A 10,323-nucleotide genomic window follows, 5' to 3' on the forward strand; every position below is an offset into this window, starting at 1 on the left:
CAGGAGGGAGAGTTCTAGGGACTTCTTTGTCCCTGGAGGGATTCGACCGAAGCGCAGTGATGGTCAACCGTCATCACCCACCACTGCTGTTCTCTCTTGTGCCCAAGATCAAAGCGTAAGTTATTTTAAACAGTTATAAAAAATAAATCAAAATGAACCATAAAATATTTTGTAAGTGACAGCTATTTGGTTTAATTTCAGAACTCGCCCGAGACAAATGACCTGTGGGAGGACCGCCCAGATAGATGAACGAAGGTTTGTTTTAAACTTTTACAATTATTCTGCAAAGTTTCCAGGAAAAAATTAATTGAAATTAAATTAACTAATTAAAACCATCGTTTATCTCTCAACTAAAAACCGATCTGCCAACATGTCCCGTGCTATACTTGCTTATTAAAACTCATAAGCTGGTATCCACTGATGAATTGTGGTCAACAAATCCATTAACGTTTAAGGTTAGACCAATTATCAGTTGTGTAAACGGGCCAACGGACAGAATAACATGGTTTATAAACCTGATAGTCGTCCAGTTACTGAAACATTTGCTAACTCATCTCACGAACACCCGAATGTTTCTGGACCATCTACGTTACGAGCGTCCTAACAGCGCCTACGTCATGGAGTCATTCGATGTTCGATTATACGAACGTATCGAATGACTCCGCAATGCAAGCCGTTTTCGAACCTCTTTCTAAACACCAAAAAGAAATTAACATGTATGGCTTGTCGATTGAGCAGATCATGACCCTCATAAAATAGTGTTTGAACTGGTCAATCTTTAGATGATCCGGTAAATATTGCCCACAAAAGAGAGGGTTGGCAATGGGACAGCGACTGGCACCTAGTCTCGCTATTGCGTCTATGTCTAAAATAGAAGCCCCGGTAATTAATCTTGGGCCGATACTCTACTGTAGATATATTGATGATTGTTTTGTCATCTTCTCCACACAAGAGGAGATGAACAAATATTTTGAATTGTTAAATGAACAGTCAGAGTACATTAAGTTCACCCGAGAGACACCTAAAGAGGGCTGGCTTCCATTTTTAAACTTTCAGGTTAGCTTACATCATAACAGCTATGCTACGAAGTGGTACCGTAAGCCAAGTAATAAAAACATACTAGTTCATTATCTCTCATCTCATCCTTCACACACAAAAAGAGCACTACAAGAGACATGTTTCGTACGGCCTCCGGTGTGTGTACGGGAGGAGAACAGAGAGAAGATTCACTCGACTTGGCACGGAAAATAGCCATTTCCAACGGTTACAATATCGTAGCTTCTCGGTATAAGTTTAGAGGAAAGGCGATGAGCTCTAACGATGGGTCTAGCGATAATAAAATTCCGTTGCAAATACCCTTCATTTCGAACGAATTAAGCATAGCTATAAAAAGATGCTTAAGAAGGGTGGGCTTAGAGAAATCAGTGGTAGTTATAGAAATAACACCGAATAATCTACGTCGCCAATTGATTCGAAACCGCTTGTACGACCGTCTATGTACAACGCATAAATGTACGATTTGCCCTCAGGTCAGAGACGGTGATTGCATGATCTCGGGTACAGTGTACCTGATTTCTTGCAAAATTTGCGGGGACGAATATATTGGCGAAACGGGAATACCTCTTTGTGTCCGCATAAAAGAACACCTAGATGGTTAATTTAAAAGCAAGGCGAACACTCCACTAGGCACGCATAGGACACAAGGACACAACGGACAGGATTTTGATGTTAAGGTTAATATTCTCGCGCAGAAAGCTAGCATGTCGGCGCGCAGGGTTCATGAGGCGTTTTGGACTAATTTCAAGAACCCAAACATGAACCGCAAGGAAGAGTGCCTCCTAATCACACGTGATCTCGCACAGTATATAAGACTGATCTTCTAGTCTGATAAAGGGGCACTCCGGAAGGAAGTATACCTCACTCCTCTTCCGCAGACACAACCAAACGGTTGGTCGGAGGCAGAGAAGTGGTGAGTATTTGACGTTGTTTATGTGGTTGGAACTTGGTTTTTGAGTTTCTCTGTTTAAGTTGTTGGCGTGTTTGGCTTGGTAGATCGTTGTCAATCGACCTTTCCAGGCTCTGAAGAAGGCGATACGGCCGAAACGTCAGCCCAATAATAAAATTGCTTACAAACCTCGTGTTTGTTCAAAGAAGAAAAATTAAGAAGTATTCTGCAAAGCTTCTTATATTCGTCTTTTTGTAACTAAGCACTATCGCATTTGAAATACCTTATGGTAACCGTTTTTCATGTATACATACGTTAACTTTTATTACATTCAATGCTGGTAAAAACGTTAGCAACTTCGCCGTCACTGAAGAGTTTTACGCAGCCTGAAAATTGAACCGGATTTCAGGCAGGAACGTTTTGCGAAATCGAGAAGGAAACAAAAACAAAAGAGGTTGCGTTTATAGTTTGGTTTTTATAGTTTTTTAGAAGAATGGTGCTGTGCAGGTCCACACGATGATGTTTTCTCTAAATTTATCTTTCTGATACTGTTTTTCCTTTATTTTGAATAAATTCTGGTTTACTATGTTCGTAAAGCATTATTGTAGATTATTGGGTGACAAAGAAAATAGAAGACAGCGATAATCATGGGCGCGGTATGGCCTCTGAAAGAGCAAATTGATCAAAATTATGATGCCGATCTATGTTCTCACTTATTTAACACAACAAGAGTTCTTCCACCTCTATGCTGTGCAGGTGAAACATGGGCTAGCACTTCAGCCGTATTGAAGAAACCACGCATAACAAAGACTGCACTCGTGCGACGTCTTCGGAAGCTGAGCTGGGACACAGATGAGTAAGCGGGTTACGTTCTCAGGTTACCACCCAATTCGATATTTATGTGATTGATTTTAGGTTTTTTTTAGTTTATTTCGCAATGAATCTCCTTTATAAATTCGTGTGAGTTTTATTCCTCAACTATTGGTTTTTATAGGTATAGGTGGTTCAGTGTTGGAATGATCAGCGAACGATTAGTCCACTTCTTCTACAAACGCACTCATGATTTTAGTCAACGAATTCACGACACACGTATTATTTTTCCGTTGATTTTTCTTTGTGTTGTTGTTTGTTTATGAAAATGCAATGTGCTGTCAAGGAGTTCTTGATTGTACGTAGGAATAAAACCGTGAACATTTCTGGTATAGGTTGCACATTTGACAGAGTAGGCTGGTGCGTTAAAAAAATTGTGCGTTGTGAAATAAATGTTTTCACAGCCCTCGGATGGTCTTGAACTTTGAATTGTTCGCTTTTCAAGTTCTGGCATATTACCAGCTTTTACCAACTTTCCTTTTCTTTTTGCACATGTCAACTAGAGCCCTCTCCAGTAGGGCCACCTATACTGATTATTTGTGGACAGCTGTTTCTCTCTGTCGAAAAAATCGCCTGTCAGTCGTATCACTATCGTTTCAGTGACACTATCTCTCTCCATGTCCCTACTAGGTCAAATTCAGGCGAACAAATGCAATTAGGTTAATTTGGTGCGGCAACATATCTTTATTCTCTAATTTTTTAGTACCGTAGTGTCATTTTTCACGTGATGGCTTTGTTTTCCACCACGCAAAATGGCAAATGTATAATATTCACGCCTTCACAGAATCGGATTTCTTGCTTCTTGTAATTATTTTATGTCCTTTATGTTTTTTCTCTAATTCTGGTGAAATAATTGATGTCTAGTTAGAGTGCATAATTTGAGAAACTATTAGGAGTTAAATTTCATTTTTAACTGCCTATTTTTCTTAGTCTGCAGTGCTATTATAAATCGAAATATAACCGCTAAGACGCTAATTTGCAAAACTTGGGGGCGATGCAAACTTCCAACCAGATGATTGCCCTTTCCAGGGGTTCACCAGTTGTCAATTACACCATCCGTGCCCCTCGCTTTGCCTTTCTCTCAGCGCGTTTTATTTTGCTTCTATCAACGCTATCAGCACTCATCCGTTATCGGGATGATCTTGGATGCCCAAATCGGCATTGAACCCAAGCTAAGCTGACGCTGGTCAATTTATAATGATGTTAAATTTCATTTTTAACTGTTCTCATCTTTAACTGCTTATTAGGAGTGGCGATAAGTCCGCAATAATTTTTTCCTTCGCTTGCATGGCCCGACATCACAGATGTATCACATTTGTGTGGTTTCCAGCAATTCTTGCATTTTCTTCCTTTTCTCGTATCCATCATCCACGAAGGTCTTTGGATTTTCGCATATGGGTTCGGCAGCTGTTTGAAGAGTTTCAGTCTCATATATGAACGTCGTTTAAGGCTAGTCGAGACGATTCATTCTCCATTCCTGAGACAAGCATGCTACGGAGTTTCGACTTCTCCACCAAAGACAGTTGCCAGTTTTTGTAGACTGGAGGGAACTAGCGGGTCTATGACAAGTCTAGTACCAATTTCCTGACTTCAGACGGATGGGAGGCTTGGTTAGCCCAGGATAGGATCGAACCATTGCCTTTTGTTTTTAACCGCTCTAATGAACGGCCCTACTGCCACTATGCTAGCTCTGAATCTGTTTTCTACTTTACATTCACATATGCCAACAATTGGGATCATCGATGCATCCGTGTTTATGTTGTATATTCTTTGTAAGGATAAAATAGCAAGCCCATTATTCTTAGCAAAGGGCGTTGAGAATCATATGGTTAATCGCACGAAAAAATTCAATTTTCTTTATAGTCAATAGTGTGAAAATAAATTTAGTATTACGTGAGATGCTGAAACAGAATATCCAAATTTGAACGAGAATTACGAATAGCGTATTCCTCTATGCGTCATGGATTATTTCATGTTCAAATGTTTCAGCTCTTTTCTGGCATTAATCGTCATGGAGTTGAATTCACCCTAGTACTTTTATCTCTTTCAAATGAATTCGAAAAAAAATTGTCTTCGAAATATTACGGCTGGCTCTGAAACGTTTATCGAGTATGTGATTTTATTGATTCCGTTTATGAAGAATGATATGTCCACAGTTTATTTACACAAAAAATTTCGAGTTACTTTTAATTTGGTTATATTTTGTGTTTCATCACTATGTTTTCATGCGTTTTCTAAGGCAATGAATAGTAATATTGCGGAAATTATTTGACTATCGCTTCGAATTGTAGCACACTCTATGTCTCAATATGATATTTCGATAGAAATATCTCGCAAAACATTTTTCATGTATGAGTGAATGTTTGGTGGAACGGTCTGATATGATGAATAGTAATTTCATCCAGGGATGGAAAGCGATCGTCCATGTGCAGTGGTGTTCCGTTGAATATTTGTTCCAGCAAAAATACGTGTCACAATCAAACATGTTGAAAGATCGGACGTAAATTTAATAGAATGAAAAAAGTAGTCTGTATTTTGCTTTAAAATTTAAACACTTAAAAATCGTCGAAACTATTTTTTATGCCATCTAGTGCATATTTTTGTCAATCATAACTATCTATCTTTTATCTGAGAAATCAAATGAAACCTACGAGGGCATTACAAACTATTTTTAAACAGCGTTATTCCTTTAATCTCTGTTGATAACAGCGATCTTAGTTTATTGGTAAGATTACGCCAGATTCTTATGATTTTTCTTTGTGGCGAACATTTCGGCACTGTCGCCTGTTTTAGAATTTAATTGACCAGGTTGAACATGCATAGCACTTGTTTCCTACGATGTGATACGATACGATCATAACGATTTTTTGATAGAAATTCTACGTCTTCAAAGTGCTTAGAAGTGTCGTCTCATTCAGTTCTACGTGCTGAACGTCGTGTGTTATCGTATAGAGTCTGCTTTTCATCTACATCACAATATCATTAGAAATTAGATCGGTTTTGTTGCGTAAAACAAATGCTTAACAGACATCTTGACGATTATCTCACAGATATCCGTTGAATTCACGAGGCACTCACTTAGAATGCATTTTTACTTTTTACTGTCTCGAAAATAACGAATGATTATTCAATTATAACGTTAAGTCTCTGTACAACTCATCAAATAGTTTTTAGATGGCAGCACCAATTATTTTCGTTGTTATCAACTTCTGATACTCGACCTTCTTCGACGTGAAGACTCATATCTCCGGGACGAAAACCTTTACAACCAACTTCGTGCAGAGTGTAAGTAAAGTCTTCCTTGTCCATATCTTGTGGCCATTTCCAGTTCTAAGCGTTGCTTTATGTTTATGTTTTTACTCAAAAATAACGATGTGATTTAACACATTGACGACTATCGGCATTGTATCAATGCTCATTTTTTTCGTGGTTTTTTTTTCCGCATTCCGTTTTGATCCCCAGACATTTTGCAAGCAGTCATTAAATAGCTTTTTGAAAACAGATTTAAGAATGGTTTTGACATTGAAAATCTCTGTTGTGTACTTAGAAATATTCAAAGGACAGGCCATATTTTAAAAAGCCGAATAGGCGTCCTTTGAAAATAAATTAACATAGTTGATTTTCAGAAGGTGTAATGGATCATATTTATCGCATGGAACGCTAGGATATGAGAAATACAGCTATGAACTGCATAAGCTGGAAAAAAGATTTTCAGAGGAAATACGACTTCTTTGATCTTAATTGCATAATATTTTTTCATTTTTAAAACCCATGAAATCCATCCAATAAAGAAATTTTTTTCTATACGCGGGACATGTTATCAAATTCTGAAGCCCTCTATTTATTCTCGCTAACGTCATGGAGTCGTTCGATGTTACCGACCCTTATACGAACGTAACAAATGACTCCGCAATGCAAGCCATTTTCGAATTCCTTTCTAAACACCAAGAAGAAATTAACATGTATGGCTTGTCGATTCCAAAAATCATGACCCTACTAAAGGAGTGCTTAAACTGCTCAATCTTTAGATGGTCTGACAAATATTACGCACAGAAGAGAGGGTTGGCAATGGGGCAGCGACTGGCACATAGTTTTGCTACTACTTTCATGTCTAAAACAGAAGCCACGGTAATTAATCTTAGGCCGATACCCTACTGTAGATATGTTGATAATTGTTTTGTCATCTTCTCCACACAAGAGGAGATGAACAAATCTTTTGAATTATTGAATGGACAAACAGAGTACATAAAGTTCACCCCAGAGAGACCAAAAGAGGATTGGCTTCCATTTTTAAACGTTCAGGTTAACCTATATCATAACAGCTATGCTACGAAGCGGTACCGTAAACCAAGTAACAAAAACATATTGGTTAATTATCTCGCTTCTCATCCTTCACACACCAAAAGAGCACTGATAAGAAACAGGTTTCGTACAGCCTCCGGTGTATGTACAGGGGGAGAACAGAGAGAGGAATCACACAACTTGGCACGGAAATAGCCATTTCCAACGGTTACCATATTGTAACTTCTCGAGATATGTTTAGAGGAAAGGCGATGAACCGTAATAAAAAGTCTAGCGAAAACAAAATCCCGTTCCTCCTACCCTTTAATAAGAACGAAATAAGCACAGCTATAAAACGATACTTGAAAGGGGCAGGCTTAAAAAAATCGGTAGCAGTATAGAAATACCACCAAACCCTCTACGGCGCCAATTAATTGAAAGTCGCTTATATGACCGTCTATGTACAATGCAAAAATGTACGATTTACCCTCAGGGGAGAGACGGTGATTCCATGAGTTCGGGTATAGTGTACTTGATTTCTTGCAAAATATGCGGGGACGAATATATTGGCGAGAGGGAAGGCCTCTTTGTGTCCGCATAAAAGAACACCTAGATAGAAAATCCAAAAACAAACCAAATACTCCACTAGGTACGTACAAAGCAGAAAAACATAACAAAGAAGATTTTGATATAAAAGTTAAAATCCTCGCACAAGAATCTAACATATCAGCGCGAAAATTCTTGAGGCTTTTTGGATTAATTTCAAAAACCCAAACATGAACCGCAGGCGGAACCGCCGAAACGTCAGCCAACGTGTAATTAATAAATATTATTTTAACAACCTCGTGTTTTCTTAAAGAAGAAGTTTGCAATTATCGAACAATGCCGAGGTTAAGATATAGTCGGTTCTGGGAATTTTTTCTTATAATTCATCGAACAAAAAAGTTGGCATAAGGATACTGATATTAAGTCGTACATTATCGTAGCACCTTCATCTTGTATTTTTAGTAAAGTATTTTCGTCTAAAAATTCTCAGTTAAATGTTCTCTTGCAACAGCCACAATTGACTGTTTAACTATTGTCAGTCGCTATTGTCGTCCGGCAATTTTATTGTCATTCTCCTTCTTCTAATGTTTATATGGTTGAAATGGACGTTCTTCGCTTTCCAATAAAGTCGAGCATCATTCTGTCATCCCACTAGTTGCATTTCGCTAGGATTTATCGTCATAACATTTGCACACGTAAATGTTAATGTCTCTTTATTGTGATGTGCTGTTACTCAATCGTATATTAAAATGAGAAGATTATTCTCTACTTTCATAGATTGCAATCTGACAGATTTTTTTCCAATACCTATTATCTAGATATTTCGGAAACGTATTAATATCTTATCTTATAGCATAAATAGTTGCTGCAGTCTAGTCAGACTTGAAGTTACGACCTTCATTTTGATGTTGCTTATTTATCAAAATCCTGTTTTTATTTTTCATATGATATAGTTCTAGACATATTCTTGTCTTGGTCTTGACACCAAACAAGGTTTTCTTTTTTGAAGAAACACTTCCAGAGTTGGTAACATAAGTAGAGGTTAGAGATTTTATCATTGCACAGCCGAAGTTCATGCAAGAGGAACTGTTGGAATGTAGACGGCAAATCCATAATTTATTTTTTTTAATTATAATTATTATATTAATATAAAAATTATAATTTTTTTTAATCCATTATTTTCGAAAGCTTTCCTTCTTTTTTGTTCTAGCAACATGTTGAAAAAGGTTATAATTGCGCGTTTTAACAATGTTAATTAACAATCTTCTCAGCCTCATCCTTGTTACGGTATTTTTGAGTGCCTCCTATTCCAATATTGTTGTCCATGGCAGACAAGAAGTTGTATCATGTTAACCAATTCTCTGTTAGTCAGTCGTCCAAACATCAACTGATTCAGTTTCATTTCTATTTTGACGTTTTAAATCATCTAACATTTTCTTTTCTATTGAATCTGCTGTGTGTTAGTTACGCACTTAGATATCTAAGTATACCGTCCTTCCTTATTCCTAGATCTGCTGAACACATGGCTTTAGAAACTGCTTTATTCTACCTTTATTAATACCGTTTGTCGTGTATCAAAGTATGCAACCTTACGTCTAGCATTTCCGCTTCACTTATGCTGTATAAAAGTCCGAAGAGCTATGCTCGTAGAAATATCAATTTCCTTGGCGGAGTCTTGCAAACGATCCAATGGTAGCTGTCGCCAAAAATAGCGAAAATAAATTGTCTTATTTTCATCACCTCAAAAGAACTTATAATAAGGCAACTTTGGGTGGGATGAGCCAAACAAGGTCACTAAATCTCAGCATCATTCTAGCCATCTAGGGTCTGGTGATAGTATAAAGGCGTATTGTACATACGTCGCTACAACGCATACACACTTGCGTCTGAATCTTTGACTAACGATGTGATATTAGCTAAGAAGGTTAAGAACGGTATCACTAGATAGGCCGAGATTGGAATACCTCAGTGATTTATGATGCCGAAGAAAAAAGGTTTCTCGAAACCTCAAGCAGTTGAAGAGACTCTTTAAATCAACGTCTCCATGTCAGTGCTAATAAAGCCGATAATTTAAAAGCACAAGTCCGTCGGCAGAAGCACTCCGGTAGATACCCAAACGCGGAGATGCGCGAGCAACATGCCGATCTTGCAAAGTCCTTCAGAGAAGGGATAAAAGGAAGGACGAGAGAAGAGCATCATTAGTGCGTTAAGATGCACAAGTCAGAAAAACGTAACCAAATCCCGCCCAGTTATAACCGATTTAAAATGGAAATTGCGCTTAAGAAATTTACATATAAACATAGAACGTTAGTATAAATTGTCTTTTTCAAGTCTGTCATATTCGGAACTCTTCAGCTCTGATTATCGAAATCTTATCCGCAGCTATCGAACAGCCGTGACTTTGAGCATGTATGTGTTTGGACAGCATAGTATTTAAGCAGTTCAGCTTGCTATTTAGCAGTTCTCTTCCTTGCTGGGAAGATAGATGTGAATATAGCCCGTTCCTTAGATTTATTACGTTCCGAATTCTTATAATTTTGTCGGCGAGTGTAGCGCAGCGATTAGATGTGTCCTGAAATTCACACTGGATCGATCGATGGTTCGATTCAGCGCATCGTGCTCACCAATCCTTCCGTACCTCCGAGATCGGAAAATTGATAATGAGAGGGTAAAGGCATCGA

General features: G+C 38.0%; 1 long non-coding RNA gene across 1 annotated transcript; it reads left to right on the forward strand.

The window, feature by feature from the left end:
- Positions 1-2,042: 2,042 nt before the first annotated feature.
- Positions 2,043-3,063, forward strand: LOC309797381. The gene is made up of 4 exons (XR_014292624.1): positions 2,043-2,234; positions 2,355-2,399; positions 2,554-2,801; positions 2,940-3,063. It is a non-coding gene; the product is annotated as an uncharacterized lncRNA (long non-coding RNA).
- The last annotated feature ends 7,260 nt before the right edge of the window (positions 3,064-10,323 follow it).

Source organism: Mesoplodon mirus (genome assembly GCF_964341445.2).
Source record: "Mesoplodon mirus genome assembly, contig: HAP1_SCAFFOLD_434, whole genome shotgun sequence".
Lineage (NCBI taxonomy): Eukaryota > Metazoa > Chordata > Mammalia > Artiodactyla > Ziphiidae > Mesoplodon > Mesoplodon mirus.